At 36.0% G+C, this 17,055-nt stretch overlaps 1 protein-coding gene and 1 non-coding gene across 3 annotated transcripts in view; both read right to left on the bottom strand.

The window, feature by feature from the left end:
* The window catches only part of LOC143670130 (interleukin-1 receptor accessory protein-like 1), a 992,918-nt gene that overhangs the window by 39,008 nt on the left and 936,855 nt on the right, over positions 1-17,055 (bottom strand). The window lies entirely within an intron of this gene.
* Positions 3,592-3,662, bottom strand: TRNAD-GUC (transfer RNA aspartic acid (anticodon GUC)). The gene has a single exon. It is a non-coding gene; the product is annotated as a tRNA-Asp (tRNA).

The raw sequence follows: 17,055 nt of genomic DNA on the forward strand, positions 1-17,055 counted from the left end.
ATGCAAGGGAATGGATAGAAGTGACGATAACTAATTAGTGGGTCTATAAGTAATGTTGCCACATTGAAGGTGAATATTACTGAAAGGGGATGTATAGTGTCATATATCGCAATGATTAAGTTTCAAGTATAAATAAGTTTTGACGTGAACTATTGCAATGGTTTGATAGTGGACAAGGAGTCAACAGTAGGGGGGAAACTAAAAAATGCATGATATAGCCAATAGTTAACAGGCAGTTAGATAGTGCTAATGGTCATAATTTGCTGAACCCCAATCAACATCACTCCTCTTGTCTCTTAAGAGCACCTGGGGCTCTAACTGAGACTCTATAAAGGTTTCATGCTCCAGGTTTGCCTTCCTGGAACATATAATTCCTAGGAGGTTCCTAGGTCAGATAAATCCTGAAGCTCAAAGGGACCAGCCTCTTCAGGAATTTCAAATGATTGCATTTTCCTGCCTTTCAGTGTGGACACCCCTTCTCAGCATGAATGAGTCAGAATGAGCATTCCCCAAGAATCCCTATAGACTGGGAGTGGGATTAAAGGAGCATGAGGAGGCATAACAGAGGAAATGGGATTTAACAAATGAGTGTGGCTGCTGAATGACTATATTAATAGTCCTTCTAGCTTCCAGTGTTTTGAAGCAGCTAGAAGGAAAAATCTGAGATGATGGAATGGTAGCTCATCACAAACTCTGGGATCTGTCCTGTAACTACTAGTTGAAAATTACTTTGAAAACTATTGCTTTTTTCTTTCTTTGCTTTGCATATATACTATATTTTAAAATAAAAAAAAGTTAAAAAAAACTATCAGTAATTTTTCATGTCAACAAGTCCAGAGCCATATTAATTCTTTTTGATATATATATATTTATATATAAATATATTTATATATAAATAAATAAATATATATGTATTTATTTATTTATCAGAGAACCTGTGGGTTTACAGAACAATCATGCATAAAATACAGGATTCTCATATACAACATTAACACCTTGCATCAGTGTGGGACATTTATTACAGTTGATAAAAGCACATTTTTATAATTGTACTATTAACTATAGTCCATATTTTAACTGAGGGTTCACTATGCAGTGCAGTTCGATAGGTTCTTTTTAAAGTGTTTTGTTCTAGTAACATGTTCTAACACGTTCCCTTAACCACATCAATTAAACAGGCAGGAACTATCTGAATCAACTATTTTGAATCTCTGAGGCCCAGTAGAACACTGTACAGCACCCAGGGAAGGGCAGATATAATTCAGTGCTGTTAGTTATGTTCACAATGTTGTGCTAGCATTACCATCATCTATTACCAAAACTTTTTCATCTTCCCAAATAGAAACCCAGTACAATTTAAGACTCCCTATTCCCTACCCCCACCCCATTCCCTGGTAACCTATAATCTAGATTCGGACTCTGAGTTTGCTTATTCTAATTATTTCATATGAGTGAGATCATAAAATATTTGCCCTTAAGTAGACTGACTTATTTCACTTAACATGATGTCAACAAGTTTTATCCATGTTGTCATATGTGTATGAGAACTTCATTCCTTTACACAGCTATATAATATTCCATTTTATAGATATATCATGCTTTACTTATCCATTCATCAGTTAGATGGACACTAGGGTTGCTCCCAACTTTTGAAAACATTGTGGATAATACCACTCTGAACACTGATGTGTAGATGTCTGTTTGAGTTCCTGCTTTCAATTCTTTTGGGTATATACCTAGAAGTGGAATTACTGGGTCATATGGTAATTCTACATGTAACTTTTTGAGGAACTGCCTAACTGTCTTTCACAACAGTGGAACCATGTTACACTGCCATCAGCAATGAATGAGTGTTCCTATTTCTCAACATCCTCTGCAACATTTAGTTTCCATTTTCTAATAGCAGTCATTCTAGTGGGTGCAAAATGGTATCTCATTGGGGCTTTCATTTGCATTTTGCTAATGGCTAATGGTGTTGAGCATATTTTCATGTGCTTTTTGGCCATTTGAATATTTTCCTTGGAAAAATGCTTACACGAGACTATGTCTAGTTTTAAATTGGATTGTTTTCTTTTATGCTTTTGAGCTGAAGGATGGTAACCCACCATGCAGGGAGAGCGAGTTACTGGTATTTACTCTAATTTGCCAGCCTCTTCTTCCTGCCCTTCCCTGGGTGCTGTACAGTGTTCTACTGGACCCCAGAGTTTTCAGAATAGTTGATTCAGATAGTCCCTGCCTGCTAATTGTTGTTCTGGTTGAGGAACTAATTCTTGGAGCTTCCTACTCCACCATCTTCACATAATCCTGTCTATTATTTTTAAATATGTAAGTCTTTTCCTTTCTACCTCAGTGAGTGATGATTAGTCACACAGAGGTCCAAGTTGGGCGGAGGAACTGAGCCTTTCACTTCCTTACACCAACTTTCAACCAAACTTACATTTTCTGTGCCACCCCTTACCCTTGCATCCAGAGGACCTGGTATTTCCAAGTCCTGAGCCTGCCTAGAATTGCTTCTTATTGGCATCCAATTTCAATTTCTTGAATTCTGCTAAATCAACTAAGAGTTTTCATCTTCCAAATTCTTACAAATATCTCGTCTGTTTGTTTTTACTCTTTCCATATTTTCTTGTATGTGCAGTATTTTTATACTTATGTTACTATGCTTTCTGTGATGTTTTGGGAAGGAACACTGTAGAGGGTTGAATGCTAATCAGTGATAGTCATGTCCATCAGGAATCTGTGAATGTGACCTTATCTGCACAGAGGGTGGGCTCTAAATCCACTGACTAGGTCCTGATAAAGAGACAGAAAAGGAGAAACATGGGGGAGAAGGCAGAGCACTATAAGCCAAGGAAGGCCAAGGACTGTTGGAAGCCACCAGAAGATAGGATAAAAACAGACTCTCCCTCCGAGACTTCAGAAAGAACCTACCCTGACCACATCTTGACTTCAGACTTCTGGCTTCCAACACTGCCAGAGAATAAATTTCTGTTGTTCTAAGCCACTCACTTTGTGGTAATTTGTTATGCCACCCCTAGGAAGTTAATAGAAGTACAAACACTTGAGTTTAACTTAACCCCAGAACTCTCCAAAAAGTTTACAGTTTATTTTCTTATTGAAGTGTTTTATACACACACACACACACACATGCAGAAAACAGCACCAATCTTAAGTACATATGGTGATGAGTTGTCACAAATTGAACATATCCATGTAACTGGCAGATCGAGAAACAGAAAATTATACCAGCATCCCAGTAGCCCTGCTTATGGTCTTTTGCTGTCCCTTCTACCCTCAAGCAATGAAAATCACTATCCTGATTTTTTTATAATATTGATTAATTTTACTGTTTTTTTAAATTTATATAAATTAAATCATACATTATATACTTCCTTTGTAATGACTTCTTTCTGATTCATTCATATTGTTGTATATAATTAGAGTTCATTCATTTTTTTTTGTATGCTGTATAGCAGGGGTCACATTTCATTCTTTTTCCGTGTGAGTATCCTATTATTGCAGCGCCATTTGTTGAATTTTTGTTTGCTTGCTTTTTATTTCTTTTGTTTGCTTGTTTGTTTTGTGGGGGACTGCATGGGCCGGGAATCGAACCTAGGTCTCCCGCATGACAGGCGAGAATTCTACCACTGAACCACCCTTGCACTGGCCCAACCCCCCCACTCATCATTAAGAATGGGTATAGTGTAGCAGCTAAATATTTGTGGGATAGCATTGACTGACATCTGCAGTGGTTTGTGTAGGCATTCAATACTGCGCTAGTATAAAGTTTTGAAAGGGACGAAAAATGGCATGAAATTACCATTTTTCTACACTTGAAATTACCACCCATGCAAAGCTCAGATTTGTTTCCATGAATCCTACCCTCGTCTACACAGATAACAAAGCTAACACACAAGACATGATCAGCATATATTGAATAATGTAATTCAGAATCATTGGCTCTCACTGTCACCAGAGTAACAGCATTCCTATGATCTTATGAACATGAACAATTTTAATTTTTAATATATTTTTTCATCTCCCCACAAGCCATTAATACATACCTTAAGGGGCACAAAACCTAGTGAAATGAATTAAATTGAGTATTAAAAATTACCACCCAAACCATATATACCTATCTTTAAGCTTCTGAAGGGTTTCATAAGCTTAAGGCACAATTTTTAAATTGAGTGGAAGGAGCTTAAAACTCATAAAAACATAATATTAAAGCAAGGTGAGATAGAGCTTAGCTTTTATGTAACATTAATTAACATCCAGAAGTTCAGCTGACAACGATTATACTTTCTCGGAGAGATCAAGGAAAGTGCTCTCTGACCCTTAACCTAAAGTTTATTTTTGTATGCTTCAGACTTGTACTAAATATTACTTGAGTAGAGTATTGTGGTTGTGTGCATGTGCAATTTAATTAGCTATAATCACACTGAATCACAGTTATAAATGGATATCTGTGATGTATAGCTTGTCATTTAAAATAGGTATAAAATTATGGTGGAAACAAATATAATGCTCATGTATATTAGCCTCAACACAAATACAATTACAGGAAGTGCCTGTTTAGTTAAAGGTCACAATCTAATGTTTGCATTTACTTGTATTAATCCTAGTCCTACACAAACTGACGATGGGAACATATTTTTAACAGCTGGACACCCCAAATGTATAATTTCAATGCACTGTTTACATTTTTAGAAGTCAGAATGCAAAGTGAATAATAAGCCAAAAGACATAGAAAAGTTAAATATTTAAACCTAGTACCTATTTAAATATCTGGAGAAACTATTTCTCTGGACTGTTATATGGTTTAATTTGAATAAAAAAGTGATTAGTTACATGGTTCCACGGTATCTCAATAACTGATGTCTCAATAAATTATAATAATAAGTTTATGTCAATTATGTAAATTCTCCATGTGATATTATTCTGTTTGGATCAGGTCGGAAAATCAATGCTTTCTTAGAATTACATTACTAGGAATGGGCTAGCTTGGAGTTATGTGCCCCAGCGAAAAAAAAACATGTTCTTAATCTTAATCCATTCCTGTGGGTATGAATCTATTGTAAATAGGACATTTTGAAGATTTTACCACAGTTAAGGTGTGGCCAACTGACTCAGTTTGGGCTTTAATCTGGATTATTGGATTCCTTCATAGACAGAATGAAGTTCAGACAGAGAGAAAGCCACAGGGGAAGAAACTAGAATTCAGCTGAACTTGGAGGATAAAGATGCTGTGTGATAGAAAAGCCAAGGACCAAAGATCACCAGCAGTCAGCCCCAGAATGCCAATTATCAGGGAGAAGCATAGTCTTGATGACACCTTGATTTTGCACTTTGCCTAGCCTTAAAACTGTGAACCAATAAATTCCTGTGGTTTAAACCAACCTATTGTATGCTATTTGCTTTAGTAGCCAGGAAACTAATACAGCATATTGCTTATGGTTTGCTTTTTCCTATTAGTAAAAATGATATGTATTTATAGCATGGAAACAAGATTTAAGAGAATATTCACTTACTAAAGGCAACAAACTTTCTCAACCTTATGACAGATTCCCCTTTGCATTCAAATACAATGCTACCTGCAGGATAGGAAGGCTCTCTATTAGCAAACCATTACACAGTTATTAATTTTGGTTACTACTCCAGATAAAAAAAACACTAAGGTTGATTTATGCAATAGCAAACTCCTTTACAATCAATTCAAAACACCATCTCCCCAATCAATCTGAATAGATGGTGTTTTACTACAGAGTCATTTAGGTACATTAAAATATTTTTAAGAGAAAAGGCATAAAACATCTCTAATATATTGAGTGTTGATAAATACAAACGTGATTGAATGGATTCCATTCACTTTCCACTGATAGAGAAAGATGCAGAAATGACCTTTGGATGACATCCCAGGCTGGGAAGAGGTCCATGGTTTAGCACAGGGAGCAAGTTTTATGTATTTTTTAATTTGAAAAATGAAATAGAAGTTAGCTGTGGTTAGAGAAACTATATCAGGTAGCATTTGCTCACAAAGAATTACATAGGATAACACAGAGGCTATCATGGAAGAATAGGAACTTAATGCATTTCTTTAGAGGGAAAATCATCAATTATGTAACATATTATTTACTTTTCTAAAGTAAGACATTGCATGGGCAGGCTCTGGGAATCGAACCCAGGTTTCAGGCACAGCAGGCAAGAATTCTGCCACTGAGCCAGCATTGCCACCTTTATGTGCTGGAATTTTGACACCAGTTTTCCTAGTATAATACACATTGCTATATAGGGTCGCTATATCAGTGATGAAGAATTAATTGAAAATCTTATAGAATGTGAACTTTATGATCCTTTCTGCATTATCACATTCATATTTCACAAATCTTCTGGTACAATCTATTCCAGTTTGAATGGAGTTTTGTTGGTGAAGTTTGGTTAATTAAAAAAAGCAGTACTACATATAAAATAATGCAAACTTCCCAATTTTAATACATTTAGTACATTTTATAATTTCATTTTTGTTGCTGTGGAATTTTTCATTGTTGCCATTGCAGAATTAACTTCTTTCTCAGGAATTTTATTTCAAGGGAAATCAGTGATTAAAATTTAGCCTAATTTATTTCAGCAGGGGATTATCTGATTCAAAATAGTTTGTTAGGATCTAGGATATTTGATTTGTCTTACTCAGAAATATATGCAAGGTATTGGAAACAAGTAATCTTTGTTCCTTAAGACTTGCAAAAATGTAAATTCTGGAGGCTTCTCAAAGCCATCAATTCTTTGATTAAAAATGCAAAAGAGCTCTCTCAGTCCTGTACTGTTTTCCCCTGAATTTCTCTAGGTCAGTTGCAATTAGAATTGCGATTACTAGGCCAAGCTCAACCAACAACATTTTCCTAGAAGAAAGTCAATCTTGGACATCCATCGACTCCAATGGTTCTCAGACTTCCTTCCTTCTTCTCTTGTATACCTTGCAGAATGAACATAGAATGAACATAAAAGTAGACGTTCTTCAACATGCATTTTTGAGCCTTTCTTTCTTAGGCACTTGATAATGAATAACAATAATAATAATAATAGTGACATGTACTTCAAAAAGTTGGCAACCCATTGGTATAGAAAGACAGTTAATTAAGAAGCAAAGTGACAAGAATACTATGGTAGCATAGAGAAGGCTCTTAGTAACTTTTCTTGCATGTCAGCACTCTCACATTTGTCCTAGACTCACTTATCCTTTCCATCATCAAGGTGCACAGTGGCTGGGAAATTCTTAAACTCACTCTCTGGACTCCTTTTGCTGACCACATGCTGAGAAGCACTAGACATTTCTTATCAAGGCCAGACCATGCATTGGATCACTGACAGTCCCTCATCAACAATGCCAGAGGTTATTAGTGCCACATATTCATCCAGGCTGACATGTAACCCAAGGGGACCCATATTAAGAAAACATACTTTCTCTGATGGCCATTCTATCTGTTGCCCATCTATTATATGTGAATTATTACAATTAGATACAGTAAACTCTAATCTTTGCTGAAGGCTATAGATTATTGAGAACTGGGGATAACCCTGGGTTTGTCAACAAGTATCCTTTCTTCAGCAACAACCACCGTCATCACCACCAACCACCACCACCCTCATCATTTTTGTCAACTGAAACATTCTGACTTGAAGTTAAGAAAGGATGTTTTATCAATTTTACCCCAGGGGATGAATCTCAGTGGTGAAAGTACCATTTTGTTCCCTGTAAAGACAACAAACAAGCAGTTTGGTGGCAACTAGATATGCAATTCTTTGTTTGCACGGCTGAAAAGTTCATTTATCACTCATAAACCCAGAGAAGTCACAGAAGTATACATTTTCTCCAGAAGATATAAAGACACCACTTTCTAGAATATTACTGAAATGCTACAGTAGCACTGCCCGTGGTTAGAGAACAGAGGAATGTTAGCATTTTGATACTGCTCCCCATGTGTATCTTACGAAAGGTAGCATCCTTTCCTATTAACTCTGGATGGAGATGACTAGCCCCACTGCTCCGCCTTTGGCAGAGCTCATCTGGATGAGATGGAGCTGAGAATGGCCTGGAATAATGTGCCGGGGCACCACCACTGTCACACTGCTTTAAATTGGACTTCATTAATTCATTCAGTAATTCCAGTGAAACCATGAGTATGATTGAGACGAAATCTTCTTTTGCATTTACTACAAAGAGAGAGTTTACAGGACAAATTGATGGTGCAAATAACACGATTCACAGCATGCCTTTGTTGAATAACGTTAAAGAAACAGGGTCTGAAATGATTTGCAAAGCAAATGTGAAGAAAACTAAAAATGCCCTTGCTACATGAAAAGTAAACATGCTAATCAAATAACAGAAACAATGCTTTTAGGACCTAATTAAGAAATGGCTTTGTGAAAAGCCTTCCAATTACCAATACTGGAACTCTACGTTTGAACTAGCCATGTCTCTCTCTGCCACAGGTTCTTCACATATGCTGCTGCCTCTACCTGGCTTTCTGCCCTTAGCTTCTCCTTCATAGCATCTGCCACATTCTTATTTCATTTATTCATTTTTGTGATTATTTTGTCTCTATATATTCATATAGACCAAATATATATATTTGGTCTCTTTCTATATATTCAGTATATATACAGACTAAATACTCACTTCTGTATTTGCTCATTGTTGCCTACCTGATGCAGTTGCCTGGTTCACAGGACACACTTGAAAATTATTTGCTGAAAGAATAAATACATATATATGTATATATATGTGCATGTATATATATATATATATATATATGCGTGTATATATGTGTGTGTGTGTGTGTGTATATAGGAAACTTTTTGGGCTCCATTTCTCTGGGGAATATCTCTAAGGAAATTAATTCTCTTTAATAATTTAGCACCATAATTTGCAGGAGAATATCTATGTAGGCATTACATTCATATTCTACATTTTATCGAATATATGGAGTATGAAGGCAGCTTCACAATGAGTTCTCTTAGTTATAAATTATAGAAACATACCTGCATTAGCTTTAGCAAAAAATAAGGGGGGGCATTCTTTTACATATGTAAAATGTGTAATGGGTGATGGGGTAAACTGGAACACATGATCTGAACACAGTAGAAAAATCTGAAGTTGATTTCATAGCTCAGTTCTTATTTTTTTCTGTACATTTTCCTCATTCTTCTTTATCTCTCTCTGTAGATGGCTTTTCCTATTTCTCAAACCACATGTCAGAAATAGCTACTGCCAACAGCTGGCGAGGTTGTAGCATTTCCATTTAAGAGTTCAAAGTTTCACTGGGTGAGTATTTCCGAGTTCCTACTCTAAAATCATGACAATGGACTCAGATTAGCTCAGCTTGGACCAGTGGTCAACCTCTGGCTTCATTTCCACAGACAAGGTGGAGCCACCTTGTAAAAACATGGCTGCTTCCCCTGTAACCACTCAAAAGGGAAAGGCAGAAAGGAAAAACGGTTACCAGAAATGTGGGTGTGCTGGGCAGGCAAAATCCTGCAGAGGACTTTATGAATAATAAACCTGGTGATTTTGCCTGCCACTTGCATTGACACTCTTTCAATCACCTCTTATTAGGAGCTAATAAAATAGCAGGCATTGAAGACTTGGTCAGGGGGAAAATAGATGTATCTTGATAATGAGTAATCATCACATTTTAGTGAGGAAAAATACTGGAGGCAATTGAAACTGAAATTTAACATTTGGGAAGCAGCTGCACGACCCCATTTTTCCTTCTGTATATTTTAAAACTAGTTTTTTCTTATGTACAATAACATAATGAGATGGGATGTGAGGACTATCTGATTATTCCCTTTATGACAATGTCGAGTCTATGATAAATTTAAGATGAGAGTAGGGTTGATGATATCCTGGGCACTTGGGGACAATATTGACTAGTCTCTTTATAGTAGAGCAGTACAGGTAGGCTGCCATCTTTCAGAGGGGTTACAATGGGAACATTTCAGAAATTAGGTGTTTCAGGGACAGAAAAAGCTACCCCTCTGTCCTTTCAGAGGTCAGGACAAACACAGAGATAACTATCTTAGTCCTTCAATGATAACCAAGGCATCCTGTAATTATTTTATCACTGATTAACTTTCATTGGTATTGATTTAAAAAGGGAGTTTTCATAGAGAAATTAGAAGTGACTTTCAAAGAGAATAGGATCTGTTGGAGAAATGACAGTCTCAATGAAAGAATTTTAAAAGAGTACACTACAAACAAGACCACTGCTCATACGGCATATGATATGGCACTAATAGAATTATACAATCGCATAGTTTGAAGAGACCTTAAAGAAATCAAGACAAAACCTTTATTTTATGAACATGAAACCTGACATTCAAGGATAAAGAGAGAGTTGTCCAAGATTCCAATATATTCCAAGGAATCTAAAATTAAAAAATCAAAATAAGTGTCTAAGCATCTTTAATAATAGCGTTTAGTGGTAAGAACAAATAGGTTTCGCTCACTATATTTAAAATCAAATACAAGAAAAAAAATCACCATGTGGTTCCCATTTAAATAATCACATGAAATTCATTTAGCTTATTTTATCAGAAAAGGCAATTTATATATACTTTGAAAACTACTGCTTTTACAAGTGATATGAAGAAACATGTTTTTAGGAAAAGATTATAAATTCTTAAAATCAAACTAGGTCAATAGATTTCTTTTTAGGGCAGCTGTCAGCTAACCATGGCCTACTATCTGCTTTAAAAAAAAAATTTTTTTTTTTTAATTTCATCACTTTTTTGGGAGCGGGGTGAGGTGGTGGGGAGTACATGGTCCAGGAATCGAACCCTGGTCTCCCACATGGAAGGGGAGCATTCTACCACTGAACCATCTGTGCACCCCTGCTGCCTGTTTTTATAAATACCATTTCATTAGAACTCAGCCATGCCCATTGTTCACATGTTGTCCGTGGCTACTTTTGTGCTACAATGGCAGAGTTGAGTATTTGGGGCTGAGACTGTGTATTCCACAAGCCTAAAGTATACATTATGGGGTGCCCTAAGGAAAAGTTTGAGGATCCCTGTTTTAGGGCATGCATTCCCAAATCATCTTGGACTATTCTTAGGTATTTTATGAATATCAATTAAGGCCCATTAATTATTCTACAACTCTTTCACAGTCAAATGTTAGACTACACGTGACATGAATATAAGTATCAAGTCATAAAAAACACTCAAGCTTTTCTAAACATAACTAGTTACAAGCTTCCATACATTTTTTGTTTTGTTTTGCATGGGCAAGCTTGGGAATTGAACCCGGGTCTCTGGCATGGCAGGTGAGGACTCTGCCTGCTGAGCCACTGTGGCCCGCCCCTTCCATACAATTTTTAATGTTGGTTTATTTATGAGACTATTAACTTGAGTAGTGAATACTAACATAGTTTTATTTAAGTCAGAAATCTTGTGATTATACATGATTAAAATACATCAGTTTACTTCTCATATAAGGAAAAAACCCAGCAGGCAGCATTTGGAACATGTAAACAATGGGTGCCAACATAAAATATGGATGCCACAGGCAGTTGCCCATGCCTTGATGCCCTGTGAAGCATTTTAAAAAATATTTAGAAGTCACTTTCCCTCCAAAATTCTTTAGCTTGCATCACAGCACTAAGGGAATATAAGGCAAGGACAAGCAACCTTGGGTCCACACAGGTATCTAGCTATGAAACAGAAGAATAAAATCCTTTGTTATCTAAAGGATGTAAGTTTGAAAATTATATATCTTACACATCAATTCTTCTATACTTTTATTGATCTATTATGCACCAAGCTCTAGCTAACCACTGTGGAGACAAAAAAGATAAGACATTATCTCTGCTGTCAAAGCATTGACATTTGTGTGTATTTGACATTTCTTAAGACTTTAACGTTATCTAGCAGAGTTCTTTCAGTTTACAGGAGCTGCAGCTCAGATTGGATGGGTGTGGAATTCCTTCCTAATGAGTCCATGTTTGGAGGAGGCCAACATTTTCCAGTCAACCAGGTGTTTGTTTCAACCCAGAAACATCAATCCATATAAAATCTGAATATCTTAAACAATTAAAAATATTGGTAGTCTTTTTTTTTATTTATTTTTTTACATGGGCAGGCACCAGGAATCGAACCCGGGTCCTCGGGCTTGGCAGATAAGCATTCTTACCTGCTGAGCCACCGTGGCCCACCCAATATTGGTAGTCTTATATTAGCACCTGGGAATCTGTTTTCCTGAAATGTTACTGTTAAGAAACGACAGCTCAGAGGAGTTGCTATATTTCCAAAAGTATCAAATGGCACATCATTATCAGGTAAGATTGTTTTCACTAAAGAAACTAATCCTGTGGGTGTACCATACAAAATAACCACCAAGAGAAAGTCTTGCAACTTTAAGAAGGTATATCTGGATGGGATTTTACAAATCATCTTCAGCTTAAAAAGATGAAGCCCGAGCAAATTCCTGGGCAGTATATCAATTGACCATGATTTGGATTCAAGAATCCTTAAAATTTAGACTTAACATCATCTACAAATGAATTCATGCACTCACTTAAAGGGCTATTGATAGAACTGAAAAAATATATTCATATTCTTTAAACTTGTGCCCAATTATGAGCATATACCATCTGTGTAGAACAGTGAATTGATATTTTTAATAAATTGCACCATCATCTTGTGAAAAGTCCAATATATGTCATATTATGTTAAAAAAGTTAATAAGTTATATAGAATTATAATAAGTATAATTTTTTGATCTTGATTTGGTATGTGATTATTGTTTTTAATATTATAAAAAAATGAAGTGGTCTTGAGTTATCTAAGTGTCTGAGAGGTCCTAGGAAAAGTGATGAGTTAAGATGACATAACTATGAAGGAAGGGAGTTTGAACTGAAGCATGTTGGTCTTAGGATCCCCCCAAAACACCTTGCTGAAATAAAAAATTGTGTCTTATATGTCTACATCCAACTTACCCCCAGTACAATATACCAAGCACAGCAGGTGTATATGCAATGTATGCTTGATTCATATGCATTGTAATTAACCTCTGCAATAATTTGGAATGAGAGCAAAGGAAGGCAAGATCAGTTAAATTCAAAAGAAGTAACGAATCATCAGGGTTAAACTATCTGAGCTATAGCCATAGCAATGGCATCCACCGTTGCAGTTTTGGTGAATGATGAATCCAAGAACAGTTAGGTCTGTGTTATATATTATCTCAAGTGGAAAGCTATTATTATGAGCTTAACTAAGGTAAACTCAGGCCTAAAAGTCCATTTTAAATGCACTTCTTGCTGACCCAACTATTAAGAACACAGCACACCAGAAAAACCACCTTTCAATCATTAGCATAAATAGCAAGCTTGAGACCTCATCCTTTTTTCATTTGGATAACTATTTTAATTTTCAATACCATACTGACAATACAGACCGGGCTGTGGTAGTTTGAATTGTATGTACTCCAAAAAAAATGTTCTTAAATTTAATCTATTATTTTGGGTATGAATCCATTGTAAGTAGGACCTTTTTATGAGGCTACTTCAGTTAAGGTGTGACCCACCTCATTCAGGATGGGTCTTAATTCTATTCGTGGAGTCCTTTATAAGGAAATGCCATTTAGACAAGGAGAGAAAGCCACGGAAGGAAGAAACTGAAATTAACAAAACCCGGACGAGAAGGAAGAGACCAGCAAATGCTGTATGCGCCTTGTCATGTGGCAGGGGAACCAAGGATTGCCAGCAGTTGGTCTTCAGGAAAAAGGAATCACCTTAATGCTGCCTTGATTTGGATATTTTCCCGGCCTCCAAATTGTGAGTGAATAAATTCCTACTGCCTAACCCAGCCCATTCCATGGTATTTGCTTTGTGCAGTGTAGGAAACTGAAATACTGGCCTTACTCTCAAAGATTAAAAAAGGAAACGAGAGAAGAAATATTCCTAGTAGACAGGTATAATAATAATATACAATTATACAAATATATACTTACATGCAATTACATATATTGTATACACATGCCTACACATATACCTGTGTCTATATATTTATACACAAATACATACGTAGTTACACATACACACATATGTTGTAATATGAATATAAATATATAGAAATATATGTATATATGGAATATATTGTTTTAAACTGCTAGGTAATAATATAACCCAAATTTGATTCTTCACATGGACTTTTTCTCCACTGTTATATACCAATCTTAATTAGTTGTAACCAGCTGAAGTACATTCAAAGGGGACAAAACTCTTGTTTATCCCTATTAGTTCAAATTTTAAACAATTAAGATGCGTTCCCAATACATACTATAAGTACACCAGCTCAAGTCATTAGGAGCAAAGATAGCTATTTTTTATTTCAGCCATCTTGACCTAAGAGAATTGTTTCTATTTAAAAAGGATTCAATGTGAGAATAATATATATATATATATATATATATATATATATATATATATATATATATATATATATAATAAATATAGAAAAGGATAATTATATATATATATTTATCATGACCTGGCTTTGACAATGGCCATATTAAACTATTTAATAGCGAACCCAAACTTAGCCTGAGATAACACATAGCTGATAATATTTCAGAGGATATTTTTACTTAGCCGGGATGCAAAAAGTTTATTGTCCCCCATAAACATTTAAAATTTTCCCATTAGAATCAATTTTCCATGTCATTACTTAGACTCTCACTGGAGGTTTCTTCAATAAGGATAGCCCCTCAACCTGCAACTGTCATGCTTTATTACTTTATCTGAGTTCTATCAGCATTGTTCAGTAAACTAATATTAATATCAACATTACTATAATATTCTAAAAACTTAAAAACAAAACTACTCTCTAAATTTCTTTAATAATGACTAGTCTAATGGTAACAGGAGATGGGTTAGTCCAATATATTTAAAATCCATTAAAAGAACTATATTGGGCATGATAAAACCAATAGTTGTGGCGACTGTCAAACGGAAGTAGGCACTTAAGCAATCTGGTTCAAGCTGGTTCAACCTGGTAGCCTCAACCTGGTTCAGTGTCAAATTTGTGGAATATTGAGTAAACCTCCTATCATGAACTGATAATATATAATGCTTAATAAAGATCTGAAATTAATTGTGAGACGCTTAAAAGACAAGTCTTAGACATGCTCAAGTTCTATTTAAGATAAAGTATTTACCATACAATTCCCTTAAATAATATGTTTTTTGTTTACCACATGGTTTGGTTCCTGTCAATAAGATCTAAAGGTAGGGAGCATGTTTTAAACCTTTTATTATCTTTGACACTTTTCACTGTAGCTTTTTTATAGCTGGTACTCAATAATTGTTTGTTAATGAGAATAATAGTGTAAGACTGTCTAAATGATTGTATTTTGTATATGCTTGTAATGGTGCAAAATGATATATTTGCTGCCTCATTATTTTTGCCTAGTCTTAAGTTCCTCTTTCAGGTGACCACCCCAGCTAGCCTGCCCTGGGTGGAGCCACACCTAGCAAGGCCGCACCTCCATATGTTTCGGTAGATAAGAGTTGACCTTAGCTTCTCCCAACGGCCCTTACAGCTTCTGTCTTTTCACACCACATAATTTACTAGCAAGGAAAGTATCTTCATATGGTTTGGATGATAAGAGCTGCCCTGACCTTCTCCAAACAGCCCTTGCTGCTTTTGCTTTTCATGTCATGTAGATTAAAGCTGCAAATTCTCAGTATCTGCAGGAGAGCCCTATCCCTTCCATCTGAGTCACAATAAAGGTCAGAGCCTGGGGCTCACAGGTACATCTCCCCCCTCCCCGCCAGTCCGCCCTCCATGGACCCTTGAGAGAGTCCAGGCTCCTCCTGCGCCCTCATTGTCCCCACTCCCTCTCCAGGCCCTTTGATCTAATAAAGTTGTCCCTTCTTGCATTCTTGGCTGGCTGGCTATCTGAGTTAGCATTTCATCACCCGTAGAATTTCCACATAACATCCAAAACATTACAAAACCATAATATCCACAAATAAGAAAAAATATAACAACAGATCTAGGTGTTAATGGAATATAATAACCAGCTTTTGTGCTTACACTTTTACTTAATTCCATCCTTCAAAGGAATGGAACATGTCATCTCTGTTTGTGAGACTAGAGTGGGAAAATCGCAGCATTAGTTGTACAACATACACCGTATCTGATCTGAATACCCTTACTAAGGAAATAGCTGAGCCTATTATTATATGCAATCAGAACCTACCTCTTATGTGTCAGTAGATACTAATTATAGAGTGAATTTAAATGATACATATGGTTTGACTATGGGAGACACTTAAGTGTTTGATGAATGAATAAGTGAATAAATGATAACAAAGACCCCTAGCCAAGATTGATGAGACAGATTCCCAGTTTCCTAGAACTGGTAATCATGGAACCAATTCTGAAAACTTGATACCATGTATCTAGCTTGTCAGGTGTTTGAAGTTCAAATTTGTATTACCTGAATGTCTAGAAAATCCAAAGTTAAGATATTAACATAAATTGTTCTAATATTATGATACACTTTGTGCATCTGGCAGTACAATGAAAAACTTCCATAGAGGATACATGCTCAACCCAGGCCACAGAATTCCAGTGTAAGCATTCTAACCAAAGATGAGCTCACAGACCAAAGTTAAATGCACACACACACACACCGATGGAATCAAATGGAAAGCCCAGAAACAAATCCTCACATTTATGGTCAACTGATTTTTGACAAGGGGGCAAAGACTACTCAATTGAGAAAGAATAATCTCTTCAACGAATGGTGCTGGGAAAATTGGATCTCCATTTAAAAAAAATAAAAACAAAAAAGGATGACCTCCACATTACACTACATACAAAAAGTAACTCAAAATGGATCAATGACCTAAATTTAAGAGCTAGAGCTACCAACCTCTCCAGAAGAAAACAAAAGGAAGCATTTTCAGGACCTTGTGTTAAGCCATGTTTTTCCAAATTTTATACCTATACCCCAAGCAACAAAAGGAAAATATAAATAAGTGGACC

Source organism: Tamandua tetradactyla, chromosome X (genome assembly GCF_023851605.1).
Source record: "Tamandua tetradactyla isolate mTamTet1 chromosome X, mTamTet1.pri, whole genome shotgun sequence".
NCBI classification, from domain to species: domain Eukaryota; kingdom Metazoa; phylum Chordata; class Mammalia; order Pilosa; family Myrmecophagidae; genus Tamandua; species Tamandua tetradactyla.